Source organism: Mus caroli, unplaced genomic scaffold, assembly GCF_978045245.1.
Source record: "Mus caroli unplaced genomic scaffold, Mus_caroli_1 scaffold_1, whole genome shotgun sequence".
Taxonomy (NCBI): domain Eukaryota; kingdom Metazoa; phylum Chordata; class Mammalia; order Rodentia; family Muridae; genus Mus; species Mus caroli.
The window spans coordinates 184,510,327-184,529,370 of record NW_028227256.1 but is presented as its reverse complement, the minus strand read 5'-3'; the positions used below and the strand labels follow the sequence as shown (position 1 = coordinate 184,529,370).

The window sequence follows — 19,044 nt, the reverse complement described above, 5'->3', positions numbered from 1 at the left end:
CTTTATCCTGTAACTTGAGTGCTGGCGACATCTAGGTGTCTGACACTGGCAATGGGGCTGATCTGTACAATGCCCTGGAAGAGGAAGCATTCAGTCTCCTTCCCATGCTTGTCAGAGACGGTGATCTTATAGAACATCATCCCCAATTATCTGTCTATCTATCTATCTATCTATCTATCTATCTATCTATCTATATGAGGTTAACTTGTGTAAGTGTTTTCTAATATAATACAAAAGCTGGTCTCCAAAAATCTGTTCAACCCCCAGGATCTTTTGATCTGGCCTAGGATGGCTACCGATGCCGCTCAACACAAACTTACTTAAAACTTCATGAGTTTTGTTTTGCCTTTTGCAATTTTTAAAAATTCAATTATGTGGTTCCCAAGGGAGACCTTTGTAAATGGCAACATGCTTTTGCAAATGTCAGAAGGTTGGATGTGCCCAATCCTAGAGGAGGCTAGGTGTGGGGAGTCTATGTCTACCATCCCAGGACACTAGGGAAACCGCCGCTCTCTATGGGTACCCAGATTAACAGTCTCCCATCATGTAAAGATTTCCGTGACTCCATTAAGATTTAGCAATGAGAGCTGGTGAGATAGCTGAGGTAAGAGGTCCTGGTTTTGGTTCACAGTAACCCTGTAGTGGCTCACAGTCATCCGTAATTCAAGTTCCAGGCAAATCTGATAGCCTCTTCTGGCCTCCATGATACCAAACACAGGCATAGTGCACAGATGTACACAAAAGAAAATAAATAAGTCTTAAAAAACAAAGATTTAAAGGTGCCATTCCAAGCATAGCCTGTGTTTGTATACCCCAAGGCAGCTTCCCTGGGCCTGTCCCAGACCAGTGAGTCAGAAGCACTGGGAGGGGGCAGCTGGGAGGTTGCAAACTCTAAACAGTCTGCAGGTGCTCCCGATGTCACTGAAGTAGGCAGCTGTGAGAGCCAGGGGCCCCTCTGATGCTGCTGGCCTGTTTACTCTCGGAGGCCCACGTGGCAGGCTGCGGATGCTGTAGGACCTCTGTTTGATCAGCTGGTGCTGCAAGGGAGGCCTCTGAACCCACAGCCCAATCGGAGTTTTCCCTTTGTGCCTTCCATTTTCCAGTGTACCTACAAACACTGAGGTAGAACTGTTAGTAAAGCATTGTGCAAAGCCCCTGCTTCAGATTCACCACAGGGAAGGGCTTTGAGTGTATAGGGAAATGATTTAGGTGCATGGTGGGGGCGGAGGGGTGTGGGGTAGCAGAGGCCATCTTGAAATCAGATGAGGGAGTGATCTCTTCATTCAAGTGCCTTCAACCAGGCAACTGTGAGATATGAAGGAGATTATTTTTTATTTTATATGTGTGAAGTTGTCTCTTTTCTTTCTTTGCCTGTGTGCATGTATGTATACCATATACAGTCCCCAAGGAGCACAGAGGAAGGCCTTGAATCTTGCAACTGGAGTTGTGAGCTGCTCTGTAGGGAGTGGGGACCAAACATGGCTCCTCTGTAAGAGCAGCAAGCACCCTTAACAACCGAGCCATCTCTTCAGCCCCCAAAGTGTGTTTAATGCATCTAAGATATGTATAGACACAAGATAATTTCCCAGGGTGGTGTTTTGTCCAAACACTGAGGTCCTCATTGTGACCTGAGTTCTCATTCTGACACATCCCATGGAGGTTAGGATCTGACCAACAGAATGTAAACTCCACTGTCTGAACCAAGCTAAGCTTCTTCTGATAACTGTAGTTTTTGCTTTCCAAATGATATTTTTCGAAAAGGTATTAGAGCTGATGAGAATTAATTATTGGCTTGTGCAACACTGTGCCTCCCAGAATTCTGATGCGACTCTTGAACCACCTGGGATTCTGAGTCTTATCCTACAGTAGGAACATTTCAGCACGGCTCTGACTTCAGTTTCAGTTACCACACCATTCAGAGAACTGCCCAGTTCTCCTCCCATGACTTACCTCACTGCTGCGGCATGAGACCCACTGAGAGGGTGAATTTTACTCCACAACACGCTTTTAATAGAAAGATCTCTACATTAACTACAGTCATTGAGAGAATCCTAAAACAAGCATCCACTGCTTGCAGCAATCATGGCAAAACAAAAAGTAAAGAGGGGACTTCTTAGAAGACACTAACTTATTTCACAAAATCTATTGAGGGTCTGCTTTCATTGAGCACCACTGTAGTCCTGATATTGCCGTTAAGTGGATACCACAGAAGCAAACCGTAGCCTTTAGAGATCGTAACTCTGCCGATAGAAGGCAATCAGCAACAAAGATTAAAGGAAAAAGGCTCAATCTGGTAAATGTGCAAGCGCTCTATGGGCAAGACAAGAGCAAGGGAATGGAGGGAGGGATGAGTAAGAATTTCACACAGGCAGGGCATGGGAGAGCTGTTTAAGAAGGTAATGTTCAAGCAGGTCCTGGAAGGAGAGCAGAGTGTCTGTGAGAGAAGACCATAGCTGCAAAGGAAGCAGCCAGACTGAGCTGGCATAGCCTGGGGTTCTCAAAAGTATCCTAGGAGAGGGAAGTAGAAGGCAAATGAAGGAATGTTCATGCAGGGTCCTGTTGGCCAGTGGAGCCTTGGCTTTTTCTTGAAAGCCAGGGTGGCTTTACTAAAGGTTTATTGTGCCTGCTGCTTTGAGAATGGAGCACAGAGTAACCCAGGTAGAAGCAGAAAGTCCAGCAAGATCTTTGTAAGGCATGGGAGGGAGACCTTCCAAGGACACTCCCATGTAAATCTGTACCATAATGATATTTGTGTGCACAGGCTCATGTGCCATGAACATTTGTGTATGTGTGAGGGGAAGCCATTGTTAATTTGGTGTAGGGTGGCATGAGGCGTCGTCAGGTACCACAGATATGCATGTGGTCAATGTAGAAGTCAGTTCTCTCTCTTTGGCTGTGTGGAACTCAGGTTGCCCGGCTTGGCTGTGGGGACCTTTACCTATTGCGCCATCTCGCTGTTCCTGATTGCTTTTAATTAGTAATTCTGAGTAATCAGTAACTCACTTCTTTCTCCTCTTACCAGGAGCTATCCTGGCATCCTTCCCTCTGTACAGGAAAACATCTCCCAAAGCCTCCCATCCTGGACTGACAAACTTGAAAAGGCGGCTTTTGGAGGAGTGTATGCTTGTTGTAATGTTCAGTAATCGTCTCCTTTGACTCGGTGCCCAAGAACACAGATCACTCATAGGTGATCATGCCTTAGCCTCCAAGGATGACAGTCTGCTTTTCACTGTGCAAAGCAGAAAGCCAGTCTCTCAAATCTTTGGGTCTGCCCAGCTTAGCCCAATAGAAGAAAATAAACCGAGAATACCTTTCTTTAAGTATTAACGTCAGTTCTTAAAGCAGGGATCATGTAAATCACTCAAAAAGATCTCTGTTGGGCCAAATTTGGTGTCTAATTCAAGCTCTGAGCACAAAGGCTTCACACTCGGAGGTTGATTTCATTCCTTTATCCGAACAAGAAAGATCAATGGAGTCTACAGATGGCCAGTGTAGGAGTATAGCATAGACTCTATTCTTGTTTCTTCTCTATTGCTCTAACAACACCATGGCCAAAAGCAACGTGGGGAGGAAAGGGTTTATTTGGCTTTCAGGTAACAGCCCATCATTGAGGGTAGACAGGACGAGAACCCAAGGCAGGAAGTAGAATCAGAAATGACGAAGGAAGGCTGCTTCGCCAGCTCCTGTTTAGCTAGTCTTCTTATACAGTCCAGGATGACCTAAAGATAGCGCCGCCCACAGTGGGCTGGGCCCTCCTACATCAATCAACAGTCAAGGCAATTGCTTATAGACTTTCCTGTCTGATCCAGGTGTTTCTTCACCTGAGCCCCTCCTCTCAAATGACTCTAGGCTGTATCTAGTTGACAGGGTTAACTAGTACAGACCCCACTTTCAGGGAATCTACAACCTAGTAAGGAACTTAGGCAGTCCAAAACAAACATCCAAACAAAAGCCACCACTATGTGATTGATTTCAAGCAAGGCATCCCAGAGGCCAAAAGTGTTGCTTAACAATGGCTTAGGGAGGTAAAGGACAGCTTCGAGAGGGGGATGGGATTCGAACCTGGACGATGACCTTTGGGATTGTACTTTGTAGTTTGGCCATCTGGCAGCAACAGGAAGTGTCTTATGTTTTCTGGAAACAGATTTATCCTTTTCGGTGAACTTGTATGACAAAAGTCAGGAAGCAGCCATCCAGGAAAACTTCCCAGGGTCTTTGAAAAAATTGAAGCGCGTCTACAAGAGCCCTCCTTTTGTAAGTCTTGAAAGACTGAGGCTGGAGGATAGAATTAAAGAGTTATATGAAGGGCTTGCTTTTCAAAGTTGGTTCATTGAGAAGATGTATTTAGCCTAATAATTGGAGACATACACAATGCTGTGCTATAGTCGTTTGGACTCTGTGAAATACAGTATCACTCTTAAGCTCAAGGTCAACCTGGGAAGCTCTGCTGTCAGTCCCAATGGCCAACAGTAAATGTGTATCTGTTATTCATCTTGTTTTAGTACGCCTTCCGAGCCAGCTATACCATGCTCTGGAAGATCTCCATTCAGGGACTCTATCTTAGGCACGGTGACAGTCCCTATCCATATTCCACAAGTCACATGGCCAAGAATGACTTTAGTAGCATTAGGAAAGGGCACAGAGAAAGGATGAGGAATGTGAGGATTGGCCCACAGAAGAGGGTAGCCAACATTTTAAACAAATGACACTGTCTATCATAGGGTAGGTAGTGGAGTTGGCAAAGAGAGGTGGTTTCACCAGGCTTGAAAATTTTCTATATTGTCGATATGAACTCGGTCCAAACTGTGTCTGTACAGCTTTGAAAAGTGAGTGACTAGATGTTACAGAGATATACATGTTCACTTGCCTTTATTTTCATAATGGCTTGTTCCCTCAATGAAGACACGTGTTTCTGGTATCAGAGGCATGGTTGGAAGAATGCTGAAATAGGCTTACCTCCGAAGCGGTGACCTCCCTCACCTTAGGGTCCTAAATTGTTGTCCTAGTTCTGACATGCTCAGAGGTGTCTGTAGTAGAGGTTGTCCACAGCTAGGATTCTGGCTCATCATCTTTGAGGCTCTGAGGCTCTGAGGCTCTCAGTCTCTAGCAGCTTGTGAGAGGGAACCAGATCTGTTCCTTGTATATCTTATGCGAACGTCATTCTGGCTGAAGCCTCCTGTATCATGTTATTCTCTAGAACTTTGGTCTCCTGATAGTGACACTTCAGGTACAGATTTTAGAGTCAGGCTCTCACCTGCTGTACCCAGTGAGCAAACTGGAAAGTAAGTAGCTCTGGCTTGAAAGGGCTGCTGCTGTGTGAGCCCCACTGCCATGACAGCTCTCTGCTCTGGGGACCCCTGAGTGAGCAAGGTAGCATATGTCTTACGAGTTCATAAATAACCATCGGCACAGCCTATTCTTAGTAACAACAGATGCTAAGCTTTTCCAGCCTGCTCTCGGGGGTCAGTGGTGGGAAGGAGAAGAAAAAAATGAAAGCATTGTTTTGCACACGGCTGGACATCTGTATTTCTGAATTGCCCTGTTGTGTGTATGATGCAATGGCCGGAGCCGGTCTGCTGAATGTGAACTTTGTCCACCGACTGGAGTCTAAATTGGTTTTGGATCCTTCTGAAATCTAAATGGTCAGAGCATATTTTTCTAATATTAGGTTGGATTGTGTCTTTGCTCCAGAGTAGAGCTGACTCCACATGGGCTCACAGCAGCAGCAGGGGTCCTTCTAGTCCAAGTTGCTTGTTTTCCCAAGACTGACTGCTACTGACTTTATCCATTGTCCTTATCTGGGGAACTTTGGAGGTGGCCCCCAGAGGATCTGAGACTGTGGTGACTTCAAGGGTCATCAACTCTAGTAGCATTCATTGTTAGGAAGCAGAGGAGCTTGTTGTTCAGACCCTGAGCGAGGTGAATCACCAGCATGGCTACCTACAGGTGTGCTGACTCTGTCTGAGCTCCACAAAGAAAAGCACTCATGTCCTGGCATGGTAGCGCTAGTTCAGAGTTCAAGCCCCCATTGTGCATCCAAGTCAATTGGGAAGCCTACATCACCTGTGCTACAGGCAGACCAACTGCAGAAGTACTGACCTAGTCATCTGTGGAGGGTCCTAGAATCTTTAGCTTTCAAAAGGCTGTCTAGGTGATCTGGGAACCTCTTTGTGGGGAATACCTATTGCTTATAATAAATCCTTGTGGTTCTGCCTAGCTATTTTGTTATATTTTGAGGGATCTAGGATGGGAGTGTTGATTGGCAGAGAGAGTGGGTTCTGACGTTACTAATATAAGGGCAGGACAGATAGCACAGGCTATAAAGGGTTTGCATGAGGGTGCCAGTTTCATCTCCAGAACCCACATAAAAAAGCCAGGTCTGTGCTCTGTGCTAATAATCCTAGCTTTGGAGTCAGGTGTGGGGCTAGGAAACTTAGTACTTGAGCTTGCAAGAGTTGGGAGAAGAGAAGCCACCCTACACTCACTGTAGCCAGCTCGGCCTACTAGGTGAGTTCTTGGCCGGTGAGAGAACTTATTTGTGTCAAATAGAAACATGGACAGCAAGCGAGGAATGACGCCCAGGTTGTCTTCTCCTTTCTACCTGCTCATACATACATGTGCACCCACAGATACATGAAGATGCACAGCCAGGTACGCACCTAGACACACAACAAACAAAACTCTGAATGATGTTGCTAATAGTAGCTAATTAGTTGGGTCCTGGGCTAATGTCTGTTTTGGCCCTATATGTGACCACGGTTATTCAGTTTTATAGGCAGGAAGTACGGCTTACAGAGATCATGTGTCATTTCCCCAGAGTCACACAGATGATAGATGGCAGCGGCAGAGCATGAACTCGGGCTGTTGTCTGACTCAAGAGGCAGCTCTCCCTTCAGGGATACAGCTTCAAGTTTAAGTGAGATTTTATTTGTAGGAATGAGATGACAGAGAGACAGACTCGGAGGCCTGGGAGCCATGTGTGTCTTGTGTACAAGGAAGTTGCCATTTTTCAGCAAAGGGAAAGATGTGTTCTTTCTCTTCTTTTCAGTTTCTTAGCTACAGTATATCTCTCTTAGAAGCTTGTGACAGACATCCATGGATTCAAACACAGACATCAGGGTGAAGCAGGGGCTCATGCGTTTCCTTTGAAGAGCAAAAACTATTTTTTTTTCCTGCACATGAGATGCATGACAAGTGTGTTATCGTTCTCCCTACGTTGGTCAATAATTATGGTGTACAATCTACAGTCCTTACATTTGTGTAGACAACGGCGATGGTGTTTGTTTGTTTGATTTTGTTTTCTCCTTGTTTTGTTTTCAGCCTGGCGAATTTGAGCACTCCCCACTTGCTTAAAGAGTGCATTGATTCTCTAGCACCTGCTGAAAGATTAGGCTCCTACCAGCACCGGTAGGATCAACCAGTAGGTCTCAAAATTTTCCATTGCCATTTCTGCCAAGCCTGTCAATCCCCACACATGGGAAGGAATGCGGCAGATTTGGGAGCCCAATAAATATTTGTTAAATGAGACAGGGACTGAGTTTTTTGCAAGTATGCACCATAATACTTGCAAGGCACTGTGCATCATGGTGCGGGCTTCTGAAAAAGAGAGAGGGAGGGCAGGCTTTAGTCACAGGATGCTTGCATTTCTCCCTGAGTGGCAGACTGGCCAGCTCCTACTTGCCTACCTGGAGGAACACTGTGTCCCCTAAGTGTAGCAGTACTAATTAATAGGCTTTAAAATAATAATAATAATAATAATAATAATTTGACCACCACCAGCCTGTGTTTCCATTTCTCTGTGCTAATGAAGGCATGCTAACTCCCCCCTCCATGTTGTATTTTTCTTTCTTTGATTAATCTCGTTATTGGCCGTTCTGTAAGTGTATATAACGTAGTCTAATTATTCTCTGCCCTATACTCTCCCGCACATCCCAGGTTCATGATTTTCCATTGTGTTTTATAACCCACTTAGTTTAACCAAGGCCCAATAGTGTCACCAGTGGGTACACAGCTGAAGGCAATGACTCTCCCTCCCTCTGACTCTATCAGCAGATAGCTCAACAGTGGCAGGCAGGGCCCCTTCCCTCCTCCCCTTTCCATGCCCAGCTGTTAACAATAGGCCCATTTTTGTGTAGATGTGCATCTGTGGTGAGGGTGTGATTGTCATGGCAGTGTCTTGCCCAGTGGTAGACTTTTTCAGCTCTTCTCCTTATCTTTCTGTTCTTACATTCTTTCTGACCCATCTCCTGAAGTGTCCCCGAGCCGAGGAGATGGCACAAATATCTTATGTGGGTCTGAGCTCTGAGCAATCGTGTATCTTCATCCTATGTACAGCCCAGGCTCTCTGTATTTACTCCTGTTCAATGGTCAGAAAGGCTGCTCTGTTTACGAGAGTAATATTTGTCTATAGGCATACACATAAATATTTAGAAGGCAGTTAGACATTTTGTCAGAGTTAATACTTTCAGCAAAGAGGCAGGATACAGACTTAACACATAAAAAGTGAATAGTCTTTTCTACATGCTAATGATAAGCACACCAAGAAAGAAATCGGGGAAATGCTCCTATTTGTGATGACTTTGAAAAACTTACTTTGGAGGAACCTTAACTCAGGAGGTGAAGGGCCTCTGTAGTGAGAACTTTATAACTCCAAACAAGAAATTAAGGAAGATGCTAGACGATAGAAAGACCTCCCGTAGTTGGGAATTGTTTGATATTGTGGAATCCCACCAAAAGCGGTTCATAGATTGTGTGTAATCGTAGTCAAAATTCCTATGCTAATTTCAAAGGAAAAAAACCCCTATATAGTATTTTTCTTTTTATAAGTTAGGGGAAGTTCAGCATCCCTGGGGCTCTGAAGGAGCAGAGAGAGGAGACGTTCTCGCCCCAGCCCATATGAAGGGGTTCTATGGAGGCTTCCTGTCCCCAGCTGCAGGAATACCTGGATGAGACTCGGCTCCCTCGAAGAGTTCAAGCTGCTGTCACGAGGGCTATAAAGGGACAGTCAGGCCTGTGTTCTTGTATCTGTAGCCAGCCTTCACCAGAGTATTTTTAGGGCCCCCTTTGTCTCAATCTGACTTCTGCTTGAGACTTTTACCACATGTAGTCTGTGTTGAAATGACTTTTAAACTACTCTCTTAGCAGTGGAGGAGGGGTTAGAACAGAACTGCAGCCTTTAAATAGAGGGTTTTTTCCCTTCCCTTTAATTTTTTTTTTTTTATTGCTAAATATCCAACAGGCTGAATGGAGGAAATTCAAGTGTAACCCTGGAGGGACCCCTGTTTAGTCATCTGTCTAGACAGATGAGTGTCTGTAATGGGACTCCCTTACTTTTGCTTTGTGGAACAGAAGGTGGTCCTTCCAGTTCAGCTCGGAAGATGCTAATGTCTTGTTTTGTTGGTTGACTCCCTCCCTCCCCAAGCTAAGAAATAAGCTAAGAAAGGGACCTAACCTCTGCCGGACAATTGTCTTGTGTGTGACAATGAAATTATGAGCTAGTGTCGAGAAACTATAGGCTTTCCATGGAGAGACCAGGTTAAAATCCCGCACGCCTGTTCCCCTTTCAGAGCCTCACTTTCTTTCCTTTAAAAGGTGGATTTTTGTTTTTAAATTTGACTTTTTAATGAATTTTAAAGAAGAGAGTGATCTAATTCACAATACTCGGTCCCTCGTAGGGGCTGTGGCCGGATTTCCCTTCCTTTATTCATTTCCTGGCCACGGTTGAAGCCCTCAACCTCCCTGCTTTTCTGTTGTGAGAATTCAACTGAAGAAGCAGGAGTGACAGCTCATGTTTTTAGAACCACACCGTTGACATACACACTGAGAGGTGTGAGCAATGCCACCTCATGGTACAGAAAAGCCAAGAGAGGGACACGTTTCCAGGAGAGTATGTAAGAATGTTACAGGTACTGTTTAGAAATACGAGGTATCTAAAGACTGTTAAATTCAGAAATCCCAAAAGACATGGCAGCTACGGGGGAGGTGGATGGAGAAAGCATCCGAGCATGGGGTTTTTAGACTTTCAGTTCGGCAGGAAGAGAGCTCCTGAACTCTACCATACAATGGTGTGGTAGCTACTCAGAGATAGGACTGCGTTCACTTAAAGCTGTGCCAGTAGAGAAGATATGAGGTGAGCTTCCACCAGCTGCACTCCAGCTTCCTCAGAAAGACTGGTCAAAGCCCTGAATAGGGTAGAATGGTATTCCTTGTCAGGGCAGAAAACTGAGAGCTCACCTGAAAGGACTATGTATTAGTAAGGCTTTCTCAAAGTAGATAGCCTGTGTTTTTAAATTGTGTGTGTGCACGCGAGCTAACGTGTGTGCGTTTGTGCATGCGTGTATGTCGTGTATAATTTGTGTGTATATGCTCTTTACATGTGTATAGAGGCCAGAGGAGGGCATTGGGTGTTTTGTTCTATCACCTACTTCCTTCTTCCCTTGAGATAGGATCTTTCACTAAGGCGGAAGCTACTGGCTTCCCTCCTAGCTCTACTTCCCTATAGGGGTTACAGGGATTAGAGGTCTGTGCAGCCATACCACACCCAGCTTTTAACACAGGTGCTAGGGACTGAACTGAGGGCCTGATGGTAGCCTAGCATCTCACTTCCCAGAGCTACCTCCTCCGTGTTCCCAGCCCCGCCCCGCCCCGCCCCCTGCCCCGCCCCCGCCCCGCCCCTGAGTGGATAGCAAATTAACTATCTCACCCCTTCAACCTCTTGGTTTAAGTTCTTCGTGGATTGTCCCTGAAAGTCACCACCTGGAACATTTTTATCTCATTTATTCAGTTCATTTTCACCATGCACGCACTGCATTGTGGGAAGACTATTTGCTTGGAAGAGGAAAACAGGCCTCAAGTAGAAAGGTGCAAAGGTCCTGCCGAGTGGACTGTAAAGCCCAGATGTCTCAAGGCCTATAGACAAGAGAATGGGCAAGTCCCCTCTCGGACGGTCTATTTCAGATCCTCGGACTGTCCCTGCTGCTGCTGCTGCTGCTGCTATCGATCTTTCTAGGATGTAGGGTTTATCACGGAATATGGTTTGGCCAGGTGTATGAGAACACGATGAAGCACTAAGGAGTGTAAGACCCACCTCTCATCCAAGGGAACTGTGGTTTGACTGCGGATGTGTTTGACCCCACGGCCGTTGTGAACGATCCTCCTCTGAGCTACTGTGTGTCTCAGATCCATCTGTGTCACACTGGGTGAAGCCGCGCTTTGAGACGTGGATCTGCAGGCAGCCAGGGAACTTGAACTTGGCTTTACACAGGGTCTAGGCTGCATGTTTCTTATTGTTGCAGCCGGATGGACGGGCAGGCTGACCTGGCTCGTGTGACTTCTGGCAACAGTGCCCTGGGGCTTCCCTAAGGTACCCTGCATACCTTACCGTCCCTGCCACTGAGATCAGAGATGTGAACATCCGCCAGAAAACTGTCTCCAAAGTCCCTCAGGGTGATCCACGTAGGCGACAGGCTGCACACACTCTTTAGGAGGCTGCTGTTTTCGGCCATTGCATGCGGGGCCCCTATGAGGAAAGGAACCTGACTGGCCTAATTGACTGCAGAATTTTTATTCATTCTGACGTCTCAATTTTGTTAGCCCCGCCTTTCGGCAGTTAGTATTCTATTTGTTGAGATAGACTTGTAAAAGGACTATGACACACAACGCAGACTGTTAAAAACAAAAACAACAAAAAAAATGGATTTATAGGCTCAGCACAATGTGAACATACAGGAGAGGTGGCCTGGCAGACAAAGCCAACCTGTGAGGGAAAACATCCCTCAGGTTCAGAGAGCCCAAGTCAGCCACGGCCACAGGGAAGGAAGGGAGAGCAAGCACTTCAGCAGCAGAGGTTGAGAAGCAGGTACTGTGACGTCAGCAAACCCTTTCCCACCCCACGCTGTGGTTCTTGACATCCATAGCCGCTGAATCCCACCAGAACCCAGTGTTTCATATGACTGTGGATACGGTACCTTTGAGTCATGTCTCTTTCAATACAACAGCAATCAATAAAAATCCCCAGTAAAATGTGGTTAACCACAAGGACATCCCTTCCCACCCCCACCCCCCATGTCAGCACTGTGATTCATTCAGCCCTGTGCTTCTAATATTATGTCACCCTGGGAGGTATGTACCCCTCTTCAAGTAAAGAACAGAAGTCCTACTCTTTTCTGGCACCCCCCCCCCCTCTGCTTCTCCACCTAGGACCCCTGGGAAGGTGAGACCTACCCAGTCCCTGTGTGGGTGGCTGTGCCCAGGGGAAAGCTCTACTCTCGGGATAACAGGATGGAAAAGATGAAGCCTGCAATCCCCTGAAGATGTCACTGAATTAAAAGCTGCTCTGGCCTCTTCTCACATCTCCATTAAAATAAGTGCTGAGCTTAGGCCTTCCCTGGTACCACCTCTGCATAGCTCCTTAGAAACACATACAGTTTCGCTATGTTTTCCTTACCTGTTAGGGAATAAATTCTGACTACCTGGGGAGGGATGGGTGAGGCAAAATGGAAGGTGCGGAAGGAGGAGCCATGGAAAGACCTCCCCCACAATCCCCACCCCACGTGTGTGTGTGTGTGTGTGTGTGTGTGTGTGTGTGTGTGTGTGTGTGTGTGTGAAGAGTCCAGCTATTATGACATCTGCACTGGAGAAGACCAGGATGAACGCTTACAGGCTGGTCTATAATATCACTTACACCTTTCTTTGTGTGCCTTTAGTTTATTTGATAAACGATGAAGAAAAGCCCCCTTGAATCTAAAGCTTTTCCTTAAGGAGCCAGGTACCCTTTGCCTAGAACCGGCTGTGTTCCTTTTAGCCACACTTGGTGCTTGCTCAGCAGTAACAGCGATACTTAGGAGAGCTTCCGGTGGCCAGCATTTGTGGAGACTTGTGATTCGTTTGATTCCGGCAGTCATGAGATTTGTATTTTCTTCATTTCTCTTTGAAGAAACCAAGGCAAAGAGAGGCTAAACTACTTTTTCAGATGATTAAATGGCAGAGCCATGACACCCACCCACCAAAGATACCACCGTCTCTCACTCCCATGAAGGGGAAGCTCAAGTCTAATTATGTCACCCAAGGCTCCGATGTCATTAATGTATCACATCATAAACCCTTGGGAGAAAATAGCTCAGGTCTGAATAGTTGAAGAAAGAGATTCCCGTCTAGAAATAGATTCATTTTGACCTAAAACTTTTAGTCAAAGTGGATCGAATACGCTAGGGTCTCAAACTGAAAGGAGATAACCATATACAAAATTCTTGTTAGGAGCCTTTACACACACACACACACACACACACACACACACACACACACTAAGTCCTCTGATTAGCGAGCAGTCCAACGTTTATAAGCTGGGAGATTTTCAGTATCTTTATTTGAATTGCACAAAGTGGCCAAATGTAGTTTGGCCCCAGGCTGCAGAGAGTGTGTGTCTCGGTGCCAAGACACTACCGAGCTCCGCCTGAGATACCGAACATTCCAGGCCTCTTACCTTGTAAGTGGAAGATTTAACAGATTTTTTTCCCCCCAAGATGAAGAGCAGAGACGGACTAGCATAGGTGCTGGATGTGGGCTCCATAACCAGAGGCATATTTGGATGGGGGATTACCTGGGAAAGTAAAAGAAGGTTTGCCACAAGCAATGCAACTCGGGATCTGGGAGGAAATAGCAGAGCTGAACCACTTGGGGCGCTCAGCACGTGCCGGGCTGTGTTGAATATTTTGCTTTGATGCTTTTATCTCTATTTTATCCTCACCACCTATAAGGCAGACTCTGCTAACTCTTCCTCTATTTGTGAAGAAAGTGCAGCTGAGTCACGCGTATGACCCACTGTTAACCCTGTGCTGTTCTAAGGTCCCTGGTTAGTGCAGCTAGCTGGTATAAGGCCAGCAATGCTAATACCACATCCTGCAGAGCCAAACAGGCCTAGGAACCCACCTACCGTGTCTTCCATTCTTTTCCTTTCCTTAACCATCCCATATACCCTAGGAGTCAGATGTTATGGTCTTAGGTTCCTGGAGACTGAGTAAATGGTTAAGTCATTTGGTAAAGGCTACACTGGTGTTTGGTAGAGCCAGGCTTGAATCCACGTGTGCTGGATCCCAAACCTTAAGTTTCTTTACATCTTAATTTGGCACCGAAGACAAGATCACAGACAAACCCTAGAAGTCTGGGCCATCTGGGATCTCTATGACATCCCTGAAGGAGAGTAGGTTTGAGGACAAGCAAGGTGGCTCAGTGGGTAAACATACATGCTGCCAAGCTTGCCCACCTGAGTTCCAACCCCAGATTCACCTGGGTGAAGGAAAGAGACAACAGCTCCTATGTGTTGTCTTCAACCTATATACATGCTCTGTGGTACACACAGACATGTGCCGTGCACAGTCTCACTCACAGATGTGCACATTTATACACCAGGTGCACACACAAAATATTCTTCTAATTTAAAGTGATTGTGGGATTTGAGGCAGCGTTTTAGAGGTTTGTATTGACCACTGTGTCTGTTAGAGCTTCCAATGAGATCTTTTAGGTAGGTGTGTCTTTGTCTGCGTGTGTGCATGTGCAAGAAAGCATGGGTACGTGTACATGGGAACATATGCATGCAAAGGGGCATTTGAGACTAGGGCAGGGAAGAATTAGTTTCAGATTGAAGAAATCCCTAAGTGCCAGAGGAGTGCCCATGTCTTGTCTCAGCTAAGTCTCATCCCTTCACCTGATGACCTAAGGTTAGGAGACACCCAGTGGGTTGGATTGCCATTGTTGGCCTTAATTTGCCCACAAAATAATCCCACATTCTCTTTGATGTGCTTTTGTGAAAATGCAGTCTTCTTTCCTGCCAGGCAAGGTCCTCATGAGCCCCTCCACCCCCTGCAGTGCCAGGGCTGCCTTCCAAAGAGGCTGGAAACACAAACAGAAGGACCTCTTCCCCCCCCCCCCCCGCCCCCCAGGCCCCTTGCAGGAGTTCTTTATTCTGCTACCAGTCCTTTCGCCTCAGAAGGTTCTGCTTTGGTTGAATCTCACCCCAAAAGCAATATTTTTAGCTGGAGGTGGAAAATTCTAGAAGCAAAGGTGTGAAGTGAAGCTTTTTGGTGAGTGGTGTCCATGGAAGAGCAGCCATCCCTAGCGTGGACAAGATGTGCTCCAAGACACACATTTAGGCACAGCAGGGCTGTATTCACAAAGGTCCTTGATGGCCACCCCTGGCTGGATGGCTGTTTCTAAGCAACCACTCTCACTTCTTAAGTAAAGCAAGGAGTCGGGGTTTTTCTTTGTGGAGAATCAGGTTTCTCTCTGCTGGCCTCACAGCGCCACTGTGTCCTGTGAACACTGGGGTATGGGGACCAAATCCAAAGGATGGTTTTCCATAATTGGAAACGTTCAGGTAAAAGAGAGATAAAAGGATGAACTGGAAATGAAGCACTGCCCTTTGCGTAGAGAAGTCTGAGTTTAGAAGCTGAATTCTTAAAGCCGTCAGTCCCTGTTCCTAGCCCAAGGCTCTGGTGATCCTCGGGCACCACCGGCTTCTCTGCTCTTCTGAGAATGTCCCGTTGCAAACGCTGTGGTGGACGGCACGGGCTGAGCTTGTTCTCTCTTCCCTCCTCACCCCAACTTTAGAAAGCAGGTATCTGAGACACACTGAGGGCTCCGTTACCCAGTCCAACCTGACTGCATGGATGGGCTCAGTTCTGGCAGATTCTGAAATCTCTGCTGGTCAGCGTGCGCTAGAATGGGCATTTTCCTGTGACTCTGCTAACCTCCTACAGGGTGAGGCCGCAAAGCATGGGTCTCTCAAAACGCCTCTCCTATTGCGGTAGCAGTCTACATGGACCAAGACAAGGATGAAACTGTCCACGAGTGATTGCTGACTCGCCTTCCAAAAGTTCCGTGTGTGTGTGTGTGTGTGTGTGTGTGTGTGTGTGTGTGTGCGTGTGTGTGACAGGCAATGCATGACACGTGCTCTCTTGGCACTGGGCATCTTGATAAGAATCCCCAAGAACTGACACTCCTTGTTTGAGCTGTGTATCAACTCACCAATCATGAGTGTGTGGGTGTGTTTTTGTTTCTTTCTTTTTCCTTTTTAATCAAAGGGTTTAGCCCCAGCGATTGCATAGGGGACTTACAAGACGTGGGACACAGGCCATGAGTCAGGAATTGTGAAGTTCGAAGTTGCAGTAGAATCAGCCAGCGACTTCTGAAGAAATTTCCATGGAGGGTATTGCAAGTAGGAAGAGCTCCCTTCGAGTTTCCCCATCAGGAAAGGTGGAGCTTGAACATGTATTGGGGGAAAAGCCCCGAATTCTTACACTCAGAGTCACTGTGCATCATCCCAGGTGTGCTTCCTCTCTGCCTTTGTACCCTTCCCACACCTCAGAGTTTAGAATTTGTGCAAACTCTGTGGTTATGTTTACTAGTTCTCTGGCAATGAGATGTGCAGAAGGCATATGGAAAGGTTATTTAAACCACATATGGCAATTCAGTCACCTTCCAGATCATGTTGATACATTAAAAGAAAAGCAAGGTTTGGAGATGTGGCTTAGTGGTAGAGCTCTTGTCCAGAACAGGCATCGTCCTGAGGTCCATCCCTAGCCCCAGGGGAAGGTGGTGAGGTGGGAGGGAGAGGGAACGCCATTAAACATCATAAGTATTTTGAATGCCTTGAACCTTGGGTATGTGTCTTATATTTAATGAATTTTGTTATCATAATGCATTGTTTTACAGGACTGGAGGTTCTTTTCTTTCATACGGAATTAATCCAGGTAGCTGTGCGTATTGAAGTAGATTCAGGACAATGAGAGCAACACAGTGGAAAGGCATTAGCGGTGCATGGGATATTTGAAAGTAATAGACAGGCAAGCACATCAAACACACTCTAGTCTTTCTTTTAAAAACATTTAGGTGTGTGTGTGTGTGTGTGTGTATGTGTGTGTGTGTATGTGTACTTCAGCATAGTGCCATGGAGGCTAGAAGAGGGAGTCAGATCCCCCGAACTACAGTTGCAGGTGGCTGTGAGCTTCCAGATGTGGGTGCTGAGAACCCAGACCTTTTAGAACAGCAAGCACCTATATTTTGGGTAATAAATTCTACCTGAATCTTAAAAGGAAGGCCTGACAGTGTACTATAAACCAATTCTTTCCTGGCTCCACCACCTACTAGCTGTGTGGTCTCTGATGTTTAGTTCAGGCAGGGTGGTACTGCAGTGTAAGCAAGGACTTGGGAGCCAGGAAAGCCCATGAAGGAAAGGAAGGAGGGTTAAGGTAAAGGGGTCGCACCGAAGGCTGTTGCTTCAGAGACTGAGAAGATGTGGTAGCAGGACAGAGAAAAGGGTGTGCTCCAGGCCTTTGGCACTTGATAAAATGGAGTTGTGTGGTTCAGTGTGGCTCCCTCCGTGAAAGCTAAAGGAACTGTGTCACTCTCCTAAGCCTCGGTTCTGAGCCTTAGTTCCCTCACTTGTAAAATGGTAATGAAGAAAGTCTTTCAGACTTGGCTACTGTGATTGACTCTTGACCTACTGAGACTGGCCTCCCCAGGACCAACTAAACACTTACTTAATTCACCTAACTTCAAAGTTCATGGACAGTCCGTGCAGGCTGTAGGTTCTGACCTTGGAAGGGTGGATGGTGAAATTCACATCTGGTCTCCTAAGGACTATGGTGCTCTTGAACTTGAGGTTGATCTGTGTGGAGGATCCACACACTAGGATTTGAGAATGGACTGCAGGTGCTTGAGAGGTTTCCAGGGAGTGCTCCCCTGCATTCCCAACTGCCATCCATAGACACCATGACAGCGTGATCTTCTCTCTCTCCCAACAGAAGCCAGGGTTTACACACTGAAGCCTAAGTAATCCCTTCCCAGTTTGAGGGGCATGTGGTGATTGGGAAGGAAAGAGAGTTTAGGGCCTGGGTGTCACTCTTTCTGTCCCCTCACTGGTAGCTTGTGGTGGCTGTCTCTGGGCCTTAGTTGCCTTATCTGCAGACTGGAAGATGAAACTTAAACGTTATTAAAGGACCAGAGAATTAGATAAGGACATATAATCAGATGGGCATCTGAGGATGGCTTATTCAATATGAATTAGCAAGACTACTTCCTTTCACGAGAATGGCCTTATTTGGTTCTGGCTAGAGCCCTATAAAGTGATCCACAGTTGCTACGCACAAGATTGAGTCTTCCTCAATGTTGCATGACTTCAGAGGCCAGTAGAAATTCCTCTTAAGAGGCAGCAGTCCTCGGTCAAAACCCTTGATCCCTTGGCCATGAGACTTGGAAGATTTTCCATGAAGGGTTTAGCATCCACATGTCAGAACCGAGACTGAAGTCTCTTCTCTGGGCTTTAGCAGATAGTTATGAATGGGAAACGACAATAGGCTTGGCTGCAGAGCGCCGTCTGAGCGAACAGCAATGTGGATCTCATGTCATCTCCTTCCAAACCGAAATTGGCTTTTCAGAAGTTCTACCTTACATGGTAATGCTACCTGGCCCCGTTTCATCTTTTACTGATGGAGCAATTAAGACTAGCCCAGACTACTGTGTCACAGGACAGTGTGACCTGCTGACCAGTTATCTCCTTGAATCTCACTGCAGGAGACATTGGCTGGTCTCAGGGTCTTAGGGTGGCTTTGGTCCTTCCCGTGCTCTGTTAGAAGGCTCTTCCCTATGCTAAGCTTGAGTTGTTCTTGGAATTCTTTTTTCTTTTACCACTCTTATCCCTTGAAGCACTACAGAGCACCTCTTTATGAGGTGGAGGCTTGGAGACAAACAGACTTGTGTCACTTTTTCAGCCAATTATCTGTTTTGGCTTTATGAGGCTGAACAGTGGCTTGCCTTGTGGTAAACTCCAGTTCTTCAGCCAATAGAAGGATGGAGGTGAGAAACTGTTTGATGCACAGTCTGCACTACCTACATGCTGGCATTTATATGAGATACCAGATGACACAAAGGCTACAAGATTGGTTATTATGCCTAAGAAAGCACTTTGTCCATGTATTCAGCCATGAGAAGTGCTGATGGTAATTTCATTTGCTGGAAGTTTCCTTATATACCTGGATTTGGGGCAGGGGG

General features: G+C 46.3%; 1 protein-coding gene and 1 non-coding gene across 3 annotated transcripts in view; one reads left to right on the top strand and one right to left on the bottom strand.

Moving 5' to 3' along the window:
• Positions 1-19,044, top strand: part of Tgfb2 (transforming growth factor beta 2) — an 82,801-nt gene that overhangs the window by 18,172 nt on the left and 45,585 nt on the right. The gene's annotated exons all lie outside the window — the stretch shown is intronic.
• On the bottom strand, positions 11,423-11,557 carry LOC115032412 (small nucleolar RNA SNORA70). The gene has a single exon (XR_003838087.1). It is a non-coding gene; the product is annotated as a small nucleolar RNA SNORA70 (small nucleolar RNA).